Source organism: Cherax quadricarinatus, chromosome 46 (assembly GCF_038502225.1).
Source record: "Cherax quadricarinatus isolate ZL_2023a chromosome 46, ASM3850222v1, whole genome shotgun sequence".
NCBI classification, from domain to species: Eukaryota; Metazoa; Arthropoda; class Malacostraca; order Decapoda; family Parastacidae; genus Cherax; species Cherax quadricarinatus.
Window position 1 is genome coordinate 19,728,503 of NC_091337.1, and position 14,078 is coordinate 19,742,580.

The window sequence follows — 14,078 nt, forward strand, 5'->3', positions numbered from 1 at the left end:
CTGTACCATCCTGTGATGACTCTTGGGGTACATCATGCTGGTACCACTGGTACTGTACCATCCTGTGATGACTCTTGGGGTACATCATGCTGGTACCACTGGTACTGTACCATCCTGTGATGACTCTTGGGGTACATCATGCTGGTCTCTCAGCACTGACTTGACTGCACTTAAAATTTCTTTTATATCACTTATATACACTTACATCTGCTGCTGCTACTTCCCTTCAGTTATTCATGTACTTGTTTATCCGTGAAAGTGTCAGTACCAGGTCTGTGTGTGTGTCTGTGCCTGGTCTGTGTGTGTCTGTACCTGGTGTGTGTGTGTGTGTACCTGGTCTGTGTGTGTGTCTGTGCCTGGTCTGTGTGTGTCTGTACCAGATCTATGTGTGTCTGTACCAGGTCTGTGTGTGTCTGTACTTGGTCTGTGTGTGTCTGTACCAGATCTATGTGTGTCTGTATCAGGTCTGTGTGTGTCTGTACCTGATCTGTGTGTGTGTGTACATGGTCTGTGTGTGTGTGTACCTGGTCTGTGTGTCAGTACCTGGTCTGCCAGTACCTGGTCTGTGTGTCTGTACCTGGTTTGTGTGTGTCTGTACCTGTTTTGTGTGTGTCTGTACCAGGTGTGTGTGTCTGTACCAGGTCTGTGTGTGTCTGTACCAGGTCTGTGTCTGCACCTGGTCCGTGTAAGTGCTTGGTCTGTGTGTGTTAGTACCCGGTCTGTGTGTGTGTCTGTACCTGGTGTGTGTATGTCTGTACCTGGTCTGTGTGTCTGTACTTGGTCTGTGTGTGTCTGTACCAGGTCTGTGTCTGCACCTGGTCTGTGTAAGTGCTTGGTCTGTGTGTGTTAGTACCCGGTCTGTGGGCGTCTGTACCTGGTGTGTGTGTGTGTCTGTACTTGGTCTGTGTGTCTGTACCAGGTCTGTGTGTGTACCTGGTGTGTGTGTGTGTCTGTACCTGGTCTGTGTGTCAGTACCTGGTCTGTGTGTGTCTGTACCAGGTCTGTGTGTCTGTACCTGATCTGTGTGTGTGTACCTGGTCTGTGTGTCAGTACCTGGTCTGTGTGTGTCTGTACCTGGTCTGTGTGTGTCTGTACCAGGTCTGTGTGTCTGTACCTGATCTGTGTGTGTGTACCTGGTCTGTGTGTCAGTACCTGGTCTGTGTGTCAGTACCTGGTCTGTGTGTGTCTGTACCTGGTCTGTGTGTCAGTACCTGGTCTGTGTGTGTCTGTACCTGGTCTGTGTGTGCCTTTACCAGGTCTGTGTGTGTCTGTACTTGGTCTGTGCATGTCTGTACCAGGCCTGTGTGTGTCTGTACCTGATCTGTGTGTGTCTGTACCTGGTCTGTGTAAGTACTTGGTCTGTGTGTGTTAGTACCCGGTCTGTGTGTGTCTGTACCTGGTTTGTGTGTGCTAGTACCCGGTCTGTGTGTGCTAGTACCCGGTCTGTGTATGTCTGTACCTGGTGTGCGTGTGTGTGTGTACCTGGTCTGTGTGTGTGTGTGTCTGTACCCATCTCAGTAGTATCAGTTACCAATAGTGTCAGTAGTAGTGACTCATACCAACCGTTACTGATTCACCATCTTACGTGATCACTGTCCATTACTAGTCATTCTGTTAACCTAGCATGTTGCTTGAATGCCGCTTGCCCTCTGGGCACGGCACGCCAGTTCAAGCTCAGTCGTAAGAGAGGAGATAGGTCAGGCCTGGCACCCCCATATATTCCATCTAATATACGTATTAGAACATCCGACGTGAGTGTTTATTATCCAATACACGTTCGAATCCTCACGCGACACCTGATGTGTGTGTGTCTGTACCTGGTTTGTGTCTGTACCTGGTTTGTGTCTGTACCTGGTCTGTGTGTGTCTGTACCTGGTTTGTGTGTGTCTGTACCCGGTCTGTGTGTGTCTGTACCTGGTCTGTCAGTACCTGGTCTGTGTGTGTCTGTACCTGGTGTGTGTCTGTACCTGGTCTGTGTTAGTACCTGGAGGTTACCTGGACCTGGAGGTTATTCCGGGGATCAACGCCCCCGCGGCCCGGTCCATGACCAGGCCTCCCGATGGATCAGGGCCTGATCAACTAGACTGTTACTGCTGGCCGCACGCAGTCCAACGTACGAGCCACAGCCCGGCTAATCCGGCACTGACTTTAGGTATCTGTCCAGCTCTCTCTTGAAGGCAGTCAGGGGTTTATTGGCAATTCCCCTAATGCTAGATGGGAGGCTGTTGAACAGTCTTGGGCCCCAGACACTTATGGTGTTTTCCCTTAGTGTACCAATGGTGCCCCTACTTTTTATTGGGGGCATTTTGCATCGCCTGCCCAGTCTTTTACTTTCTTAGGGAGTGATTTCTGTGTGCAGATTTGGGACCATTCCTTCCAAGATTTTCCAAGTGTAGATTATGATATATCTCTCCCTCCTGCGTTCCAACGAGTACAAGTCAAGTGCTTCCAAGCGTTCCCAGTAGTTAAGGTGCTTGACAGAACTTATACGTGCAGTAAAGGATCTCTGTACACTCTCTAGATCTGCGATTTCACCTGCTTTGAATGGAAAAGTTAATGTATAGCAGTATTCCAGCTTAGAGAGAACAAGTGATTTGAAAAGGATCATCATTGGCTTGGCATCTCTCGTTTTGAACGTTCTCATTATCCATCCTATCATTTTCTTTGCACGTGCGATCGTGGTACTGTTGCGATCCTTGAAAGTGAGATCCTCAGACATTACTACTCCCAGGTCCCTTACATTATTTTTCCGCTCTATTGTGTGGCCAGAGTCTGTAGTATACTCTGTTCTAGTTATTATCTCCTCCAGTTTTCCATAACGGAGTAGTTGGAATTTGTCCTCATTGAACATCATATTGTTTACCTTTGCCCACTGGAAAACTTTGTTCATATCTTCTTGGAGGTTAACCGCGTCCTCAGCAGATGACAGCCTCATGCAGATCCTAGTATCATCCGCAAAGGATGATACGGTGCTGTGATGTATATCTCTGTCTATGTCTGATATGAAGATAAGGAATAAGATGGGGGCGAGTACTGTGCCTTGTGGAACAGAGCTCTTCACTATGGCAGCCTCCGATTTAACTCTGTTGACCACTACTCTTTGTGTTCGATTTGTTAGGAAGCTGAAGATCCATCTCCCCACTTTCCCAGTTATTCCTTTAGCACGTATTTTATGGGCTATTACGCCATGATCGCATTTGTCAAATGCTTTTGCAAAGTCTGTGTATATTACATCTGCATTCTGATTTTCTTCCAGTGCATCCAAGGCCATATCATAGTGATCCAGTAGTTGTGAGAGGCAGGAGCGACCTGCCCTGAACCCATGTTGCCCTGGATTGTGCAGATTTTGGGAATCCAGGTGATTTGCAATCCTGCTTCTTAGCACTCTTTCAAAGATTTTTATGATGTGGGACGTCAGAGTTATTGGTCTATAGTTCTTAGCTAATGTTTTGCTGCGACCTTTATGGAGTGGGGCTATATCCGTTGTTTTAAGTGACTGGAATTTCACCCATGTCCAAGCTCCTCCTCCATAGTGTACTTAGGGCACGCGAGAGGGGTTTCTTGCAGTTCTTAATGAAAATAGAGTTCCACGAGTCTGGGCCCGGGGCTGAGTGCATAGGCATGTTGTCAATGGCTTTTTCGAAATCTATCGGTGTGTGTCTGTACCTGGTCTGTGTGTATCTGTACATGGTCTGTGTGTGTCTCTACTTGGTCTGTGTGTGTCTGTACCTGGTCAGTTATTTACAAAAGATACATTTACAAAAGACAACTATTTACAAAAGATAACCGTTTACAAAAGATACAACCATTTACAAAAGTAAAACACAACAATTTACAACAGTCACAACTATTAACAAAAGACACAACTATTTTCAGAAGTACAACTATTTACAAGAGACACAGCAATTTACAAAATATAAAGCAGTCTACAGCTCAGTCACAGTATGAGCTACAGCTGCACAATATGCTAGCAGCTCAGTCACAGCATGAGCTGCACAATATGCTAGCAGCATGAGCTGCACAATATGCTAGCAGCATGAGCTGCACAATATGCTAGCAGCCTGAGCTGCACAATATGCTAGCAGCATGAGCTGCACAATATGCTAGCAGCCTGAGCTGCACAATATGCTAGCAGCCTGAGCTGCACAATATGCTAGCAGCATGAGCTGCACAATATGCTAGCAGCCTGAGCTGCACAATATGCTAGCAGCCTGAGCTGCACAATATGCTAGCAGCATGAGCTGCACAATAAGCTAGCAGCCTGAGCTGCACAATATGCTAGCAGCCTGAGCTGCACAATATGCTAGCAGCCTGAGCTGCACAATATGCTAGCAGCATGAGCTGCACAATATGCTAGCAGCCTGAGCTGCACAATATGCTAGCAGCCTGAGCTGCACAATATGCTAGCAGCATGAGCTGCACAATATGCTAGCAGCCTGAGCTGCACAATATGCTAGCAGCCTGAGCTGCACAATATGCTAGCAGCCTGAGCTGCACAATATGCTAGCAGCCTGAGCTGCACAATATGCTAGCAGCATGAGCTGCACAATATGCTAGCAGCATGAGCTGCACAATATGCTAGCAGCCTGAGCTGCACAATATGCTAGCAGCCTGAGCTGCACAATATGCTAGCAGCATGAGCTGCACAATATGCTAGCAGCATGAGCTGCACAATATGCTAGCAGCCTGAGCTGCACAATATGCTAGCAGCCTGAGCTGCACAATATGCTAGCAGCCTGAGCTGCACAATATGCTAGCAGCCTGAGCTGCACAATATGCTAGCAGCCTGAGCTGCACAATATGCTAGCAGCCTGAGCTGCACAATATGCTAGCAGCCTGAGCTGCACAATATGCTAGCAGCCTGAGCTGCACAATATGCTAGCAGCCTGAGCTGCACAATATGCTAGCAGCCTGAGCTGCACAATATGCTAGCAGCCTGAGCTGCACAATATGCTAGCAGCCTGAGCTGCACAATATGCTAGCAGCCTGAGCTGCACAATATGCTAGCAGCCTGAGCTGCACAATATGCTAGCAGCCTGAGCTGCACAATATGCTAGCAGCCTGAGCTGCACAATATGCTAGCAGCCTGAGCTGCACAATATGCTAGCAGCCTGAGCTGCACAATATGCTAGCAGCCTGAGCTGCACAATATGCTAGCAGCCTGAGCTGCACAATATGCTAGCAGCCTGAGCTGCACAATATGCTAGCAGCATGAGCTGCACAATATGCTAGCAGCCTGAGCTGCACAATATGCTAGCAGCATGAGCTGCACAATATGCTAGCAGCCTGAGCTGCACAATATGCTAGCAGCATGAGCTGCACAATATGCTAGCAGCTGTCATAACATGAGCTACAGCTGCACAATAAATTAGCAGCTCAGACAGCAGTAACGAATTAATTAAAGGAAGAATGAACAAGAGGAGCATCAACAAGGAAGGTGAGGAAGAGTAGCAACAACAGGAGAAATAAAGACGGGAACAGATGCAACAAAAATAAGAGCGGCAACAACAGCATCAGTAGTAGCAGCAGCAGTAACAAAAGTAGCAACAACAGTAGCAGCAGCAATAACAACAACAGCAACAACAAAAATAACAGCAATAATAAAAGTAGCAACATCAATAGTAGCAGCAACAAAAGTAGCACAAGCAACAATAGTAGCAGCAGCAACAACAGTACCAACAGCAACAATAGTAACAACGGCAACAACAATAGTAGTAGCAACAACAGTAGTAGCAGCAGCAACAAGAAAAACAATAATAATAGCAGTAGCAACGATAGTAGCATCAACAACAAAAGAAGCAGTAGCAGCATCAACAATAGCAAAAACAGCAATAGAAGTAGCATCAACTACAGCAACAATAGTAGCAACAGCAATAACAGCATCATTAGCAGCAGCAGTAACAACAGGACCAACAGTAACAATAGTAGCAGCAGCCACAGCAGCAGCAGCAACCACAGCTGCTACGATAGAAATAACTGCAATAATAGCAACAGAAGCAGCAATTGCAATAACAGCAGCAGCAATATAGAAAGAGAAGCAGCAACAGTAGCAATAGAAGCGGCAGTACCAACACCAACAGCAGTGCCAATACCAACAGTAGTACCAACACTAGTATCAACATCAGTACCAACATCAGTACCTACACCAGTACCAGTGCCAACACTAGCACCAATACCAACATCAGTACCAGCACCAGTGCCAACACCAGCACCAATACCAACATCAGTACCAGCACCAGTGCCAACACCAGCACCAATACCAACATCAGTACCAGTGCCACCAGCACACCAGTACACCAGTGCCATAGCACAACAACATCAGCAGCACTAACACCAGCACCAATATCAGTACTATCAGCAAATACCAACGCCAGTGCCAACACAACACCAGTACACCAATACCAACACAGTACCAGCACCAGTATAGCACCAATACAACATCAGTACAGAACCAACGCACAGTACACCCAGTACAATACCATCAGTACCAGTACCAACACCAGCACCTATATCAACACCAGAACCAACGCCAGTACCAACACCAGCACCAATACCAACATCAGTACCAGACATTAGAATCAACATCAGTACCAGTACCAACATCAGCACCAGTACCAACACCAGTACCAACATTACGAGTACCAATTCCACCAGTTCCAACACCAGCACAAACACCAGTACCAACACCAGCACAAACACCAGTACCAACACCAGCACAAACACCAGTACCAACACCAGCACAAACACCAGTACCAACACCAGCACAAACACCAGTACCAACACCAGCACCAGCACCAACACCAGTAGTAGCACCAGCACCAACACCAGTAGTAGCACCAGCACCAACACCAGTAGTAGCACCAGCACCAACACCAGTAGTAGCACCAGCACCAACACCAGTAGTAGCACCAGCACCAACACCAGTAGTAGCACCAGCACAAACACCAGTACCAACACCAGCACAAACACCAGTACCAACACCAGCACAAACACCAGTACCAACACCAGCACAAACACCAGTACCAACACCAGCACAAACACCAGTACCAACGCCAGTGCCAATACCAGCAAGTTAATATTAGTACCAACACCAGTATCAACACCAGTACCAATACCAGCAATAGTACAAACACCAGTACCAATACCACCAACAGTACAAACACCAGTACCAACAGCAGTACCAATACCAGCAATAGTACAAACACCAGTACCAATACCAGCAATAGTACAAACACCAGTACCAATACCAGCAACAGTACAAACACCAGTACCAACAGCAGTACCAATACCAGCAATAGTACAAACACCAGTACCAATACCACCAACAGTACAAACACCAGTACCAACAGCAGTACCAATACCAGCACCAACACCAGTACCAAAACCAGTATCAATACCAGCACTAGTATCAACACCAGTACCAACACCAATATCAATACTAGCAACAGTACCAACACCAGTATCAACACAAGTACCAATACCAGTACCATCACCAGCACTAGTATCAACACCAGTGCCAACAACAGACCACCAATAGGAATAACAGCACTAACAACAGCAGCAGCGATAGCAGAACCAACACCAGCACTAGCAGCAGTAACAACGGTAACACCAACAGCAGCAACAACACCAGTACCAACAACAGAAGTAACAACGGTAACACCTACAGCAGCACCAACACCAGTACCAACAACAGAAGTAACAACGGTAACACCAACAGCAGCACCAACACCAGTACCAACAACAGAAGTAACAACGGTAACACCTACAGCAGCACCAACACCAGTACCAACAACAGAAGTAACAACGGTAACACCTACAGCAGCACCAACACCAGTACCAACAACAGAAGTAACAACGGTAACACCTACAGCAGCACCAACACCAGTACCAACAACAGAAGTAACAACGGTAACACCTACAGCAGCACCAACACCAGTACCAACAACAGAAGTAACAACGGTAACACCAACAACGGTAACACCTACAGCAGCACCAACACCAGTACCAACAACAGAAGTAACAACGGTAACACCAACAGCAGCACCAAAAGCACCAAAGAGAGAGAGAAATGGCGAGGAGAACAGAGTAAACATGATTCATCAGGAGTTAAACAGGAGTCTGCCTCAGCACTAAGTGGTCGGGCAACCCGCCTCCTGTTTTGGTGCTACTTCACTCTACCTCCTCGACGGTGTTATCCTCCCCCCACCACAACCACCACCACCCACAAGTACCATCACCATCCCTACTACCACTACACCCCCCCCCCACACGCACACACAACCACCACCTTTCACTCACAACAACCATTAACAACAATATGCCCACTCACAATGACGTAGGCCCAGAGTTATAGAATTGCAGGAAACCCCTACTGCATGTCGCCTAATTTATGCTATGAAGAGGTAGCCTTGACACAGGAGTCATTCCATAGTCACTAAAAACAACGGATTCAACCCCACTCCACAAAGGTGGCAGCAAAGTAATAGCAAAGAATTAAAGACCTATAGTTCTAACGTCAGGCATCATAAAAGTCTTTGAAAGGGTTCTAAGAAGCCAGATCGCCAACCACTAGGATTCCCAACAGTTGCACAACCCAAGACAGCATGGGCTCACAGCAGATCGCTCCTGCCTTTCATAACATACTAGAATATACATAAAAGCAGATATAAACAAAGTTTTCCAATGTGCCGCACAAAACAATATGATGCTTGATGAGGACAAATTCCAACTATTCCTTTATGGAAAACAAGGAAAATAATAGGATAGATAAGGAGAGCCTTCAAAAAGATTCCCATATGTTGCACAAGTTTCTCAATTCTTTAACTTAGGGTTCTCAAGACTATTTCCAAGGATATATCTGACAGTTCTCGGTTAATTTTGCCCCAGCCAGTAATAATTATAGTTGCTGAAGTTATATTTACTTAACATCCCTTCTCGTACATGATCGTTTATCTGTTGGTTCTACGAAAACTTTTAACAAAGCCTCTTTAGTTCCCTGGTATGTACCTGTTAGCCAGGGTGCTTCTAGGAACTATTTCTGGTATAACGTTGTGTTGAACCATCTTCCACTTTATATTTGGGAGGTTGAAATCCCCAACAAAGATAATATTTGGTGTGGGATATTTCAGCCTTTCTAGACAGTTATCTGTCTTCCTTATCTGATCTGTGAATTCCTCAGCCGTTGTTAATAATGACTTGTTTACGAGGGTAATTACTAGATTCCTATTTTCAACTTTAATACCTAGAATATCTACTATGAATTCATGGTTTAGCGCTTCTTTTTTATAATAATAATAATAATAATAATAATAATAATAATAATAATAATAATAATAATAATAATAATAACAATAATACTATAAATTCAGGAATTCCGAACAACAAAAAGTATCTTTCACATAGTCCTACTCCTCTCTGTGAACTATTAATTCTGTCACATCTATACATTGCATAGTTATTTTTTATCGTTATCTCACCACTCAAAACATCCCTAAATTGTGTTTCTGTAAATGTTCCAAGCATGACATTCGCTTTAAATGTCAGATATAAATAACTTTGTTATTTATATCTGATTTCAACCCCTGAATGTTTGCAAAAATGAAGAAGGATTTACCATTTGAGGTATTTTGGTCTGGTGTATACTTTGTTAGTACCACTAATGATGTACTTTCTCGTATGGTACCTAGTGTACATACCCCTGCTTTCTCCAGTACTGAATGTACACTTGTGTGTTGTACATTCAACCCTGTTGAGTGTATGACTGACATGATTTGTCCCACTGTTGTGCACCTCTATACCACCCGTTGTACTTCCTTGATTGTCCCTTTTTGGGGGGTCTGTTCCTTTCTCTTTTCATGTAAAAAAAAAAATGTTAATTTTTTATTCCCGTGCTCTCTCCTCGAAGATATTTTACCTACTTCTCCGAGGCTATGGAACCCTATATATTGCCCCAGAAGTGGATAATATATATATATATATATATATATATATATATATATATATATATATATATATATATATATATATATATATATATATTATATATTATATATATATATATATATATATATATATATATATATATATATATATATGCAATAAGATCACAGTAAACAGGTGATTTCAGAATATGCAAAACAACCACTCTGAAAGAATAGAGAAATTCCAAGCGCTTAGTTCCTTGATAATGTGAGTAGTCACGAAAGCGCTTGGAATTTCTCTATTCTTTCAGAGTGGTTGTTTTGCATATATATATATATATATATATATATATATATATATATATATATATATATATTATATATATATATATATATATATATATATATATGTCGTGCCGAATATGTAAAACTGGTCAATTAGCAAGAACTCATTAAAATTAAGTCCTTTCTAAAATTTTCTCTTATACCTTTAAAGATGTATTTTTTTCATTAATGTTAATGTAAAATTTTTTAATTTTGCTCCAAAAGAATCTTAGAAAACTTACCTAACCTTATTATAACAAGAACAATTTATTTTAGCCTAACCCAACTAAATATATTTTAGATTTGTTTACAATAATTTAATACTAAACAAACACAGTGAAACGTATTTTTTTCGTTAGATTCAGAATGATTTTGGCGAAATTACTGCATACAAAAATTTTCACTTGTCCTATATAGCAAGACGAGCGTTGCTATTTAAGCCAAGATGGCAAGTTCTGCCTATTCGGCACGACATATATATATATATATATATATATATATATATATATTGTTTGGGGACCATGAAATTGACTCGTGTGAGGGCGTGCAACAGGGGGACCCTCTCGCCCCCTTTCTATTTTGTTTGGTCATCAAGGAAGTCACGGAGGCACTCTCCAGCGAGCTCAATATCTGGTTCCTGGACGACGGTACCCTGGCTGGCACAACAGAGTCTCTCCTGGAGGACATCAGTAAAATTAAAGACATGGGAGAAAGCCTGGGCCTTTCTTTAAACCCCTCCAAATGTGAAATAGTTTCTACCAATCAACAGTTGATACAGAATATTAGTACCGTTTTACCAGGAGCACGAGCCATTGATCCAGCCAATAGCACTCTCCTCGGTGCTCCTCTTGGGTCCAATGCCATCGATCTGGTCCTAGGAAAAAAAGTCTCAGACCTCCGGACGATGGAAAGCAGGATGAAAGACATTGACACACACGATGCCTTCTACCTACTCACCAGGTGCCTGTCAACGCCAAAACTTACCTATTTTCTGAGATGCTCCCCAGCCTTCAGCAGTCCAAAACTCAAGGAATATGACTCTCTCCTGAAGGCCATGCTAGAGAGTGTATTGAATCTTTCCCTTGACGATGGACAGTGGTTGCAAGCCTCACTTCCGGTCAGGCTTGGAGGGCTAGGAGTACGCAGATCCTCCCAGATTGCTCTACCAGCTTTCCTATCCTCTTCCATTGCATCAAACGAGTTGATAAGACAAATTCTTCCTGACACCCTCAGTGACTCAGCAGGAATAGAAGACCCTAGCTATGTCAGTGCCATCACCGAATGGGAGACTCTTGCTGCTCCAGCACCAAACCCTAGTGCAGCACTGGCTCACAAACAGTCAAGCTGGGATAGCCCAATTGCTGAAAAGGTGCTTGCCAACATGCTCAGGGCTGCAACATCAGATAGGGAGATTGCCCGTCTCCAGGCTGTGAGTGCACCTCACTCCGGGGACTTCCTCCAAACAGTTCCCATATCGGCAATGGGAACGCGACTCGACCCTAAGACCCTCCGTATTGCAGTGGCTCTGCGCCTTGCTGCCCCAATTCACACAGAATATATGTGTATTTGCGGCGAAGTGCAAGCAGACCAATACGGACTACATGGTCTTAACTGTTCCAAAACCAAGGGCTGGCATGCAAGACACAATGAGGTCAACGACATCATTAAGAGAACCCTTGCTACAGCTGGATGCCCTGCCGAGAGGGAGCCACGATCACTTGCAGCAAACAATACCCACAACCCAGCAAACCGCCCCGACGGGATCACCATCTATCCTTGGAAGAATGGCAAGCTCTTAGCATGGGACTATACCTGTGTGTCCACACTGGCTGACACCTATATCCATCACAGTGTGGGGCGACAGGGAGGAGCTGCTGACCACAGGGAGGAGTACAAGATCAGCAAGTACAGGGACATTAGCCAACAGTATCAATTTGTCCCAGTGGGATCGGAGACCTTGGGATCATGGGGAAAAAATGCCACACGTTTCCTTAAAGAATTGGGTTCCAGACTCATCGACACCACCAGGGACCCAAGGGCAGCCACTTTCATGTTCCAGCGCCTCAGCGTCGCCATCCAGAGGGGAAATGCTTGCTGCATACTTGGCTCACGTCCAGCCTCGGAGGAGCTGGAGGAAATTCATCATCTTTGATACATTGTGCCATTGTATTCATGTTTATGTTTTTTTCTGTAAATGTATTTTGTTTATTAATAAATGTTCACATAGAATTAGAAACATATAGGGGGTGGTAGGAGAAGAAAATATTCAAACAGCTCCGGGGAGAACCTTGAGTTTTCTCTGAGGTACGTTTATTGTCTTCTCTGAGGATGAGGGTCCCCATTCCAGCTATAGAGGTGGTACTTCCCTATATATATATATATATATATAATATATATATATATATATAATATATATATATATATATATATATATATATATATATATATATATATATATATATATATATATATATGTATATATATATATATATATATATATATATATATATATATATATATATATATATATATATATATATATATATATATATATATATATATATATATATATATATATATATATATATATATATATATATATATATATATATGCAAAACAACCACGGGGGAGTAGAATGATAGCTCTAGGCCGTTCATTTTGCAATCAACATATCAGGAGCTTGCAATGTTGCAGAAGAGGTGGTCCAAGGAAATACGAGTGAGGCAGAGAGGCGGGAGGCAGGAAGTGCCCCCAGACATACTAATACACATAGCCAGAAAGACTGAATATTATAACATCAGAAAAACAACCAGCCCGCAAGCACTGATACTGTAATAGTAGCCTAACGAACGTGACATGGCAATTTTCAAAAATTCGGTCAGACTACGCTATGATATATAAATAACTGTGCATATTGTCAGTGTTATAAATATCACTGGTAATTTCTTAGGAATTTTCACACCTTTAGAAAATGAGTCCATTTAAAGGGGCACATCTAAGTTATACACAGGGAGACAGCCATAATTGTATATATGCCAGAAGCTTCACTGGAATGCGCTACCTATGCGGATTAAAACGACTTTTGGATTAATCCTCTGATACTGTTTCTCAGTTTTTGACGAATATGGAGTACAAGAAGCCTGGGTATGGGGTAGAGTGCATGGGCACGCTATCAGTGTCATAGGTGTTGTAGCTGCCGGGATGCTAGGGAGCCACCTTCAACACTCGTGCCAATAGTTAAACTAATATTATATGCTTTCTTACAGACGCAAAGGGTAAATTCTACCCACCTTTCTCGCTCTTACTTTATTTCCGTTATTCTCTCATACAACTCCAGGAGACTGACGAAAGAAGATTTGCAGTATAATTAAATGGTTCAGAGAACCGACAATTTAATAAATTAAGACACCTGTGCAACACTTGGGTAACTTTATCGTGGAAACGTTTCGTCAACCAGTGGTTTCCTCATTCCAGTGCAGAAAAGAGTGGTTGAAGATCCGAAGAAATTTGAGATAATTAGTCCCTCAGCTTGGAGTTGATGTGATCAGTTCATTAATCTCGATCACATCGACCCCAGGCTGAGGGACTGATTACCTCAAACTCCTTCGGATCTCCAACCATTCTTCTCTGTATTGGACTGAGGAAGCCACTGGTTGGTGAAACGTTTCCACAGTAAAGATACTCAAATGTTGAACAACAGATTTGCATTCCCTGAACTAATGTCGGTTGTCTCTTATTAATCAATCGTTCTTCATCTCAGTGACATCTTACCTACACGTAACAACAATCGCCTCATCTGGAAATTCTCTGACTTCACATCATGCTAAATT

The 14,078-nt window shown here is 43.4% G+C and overlaps 1 protein-coding gene across 3 annotated transcripts in view; it reads right to left on the minus strand.

Moving 5' to 3' along the window:
- The window catches only part of LOC128696635 (protein N-terminal asparagine amidohydrolase), a 973,206-nt gene that overhangs the window by 510,967 nt on the left and 448,161 nt on the right, over window positions 1–14,078 (minus strand). The gene's annotated exons all lie outside the window — the stretch shown is intronic.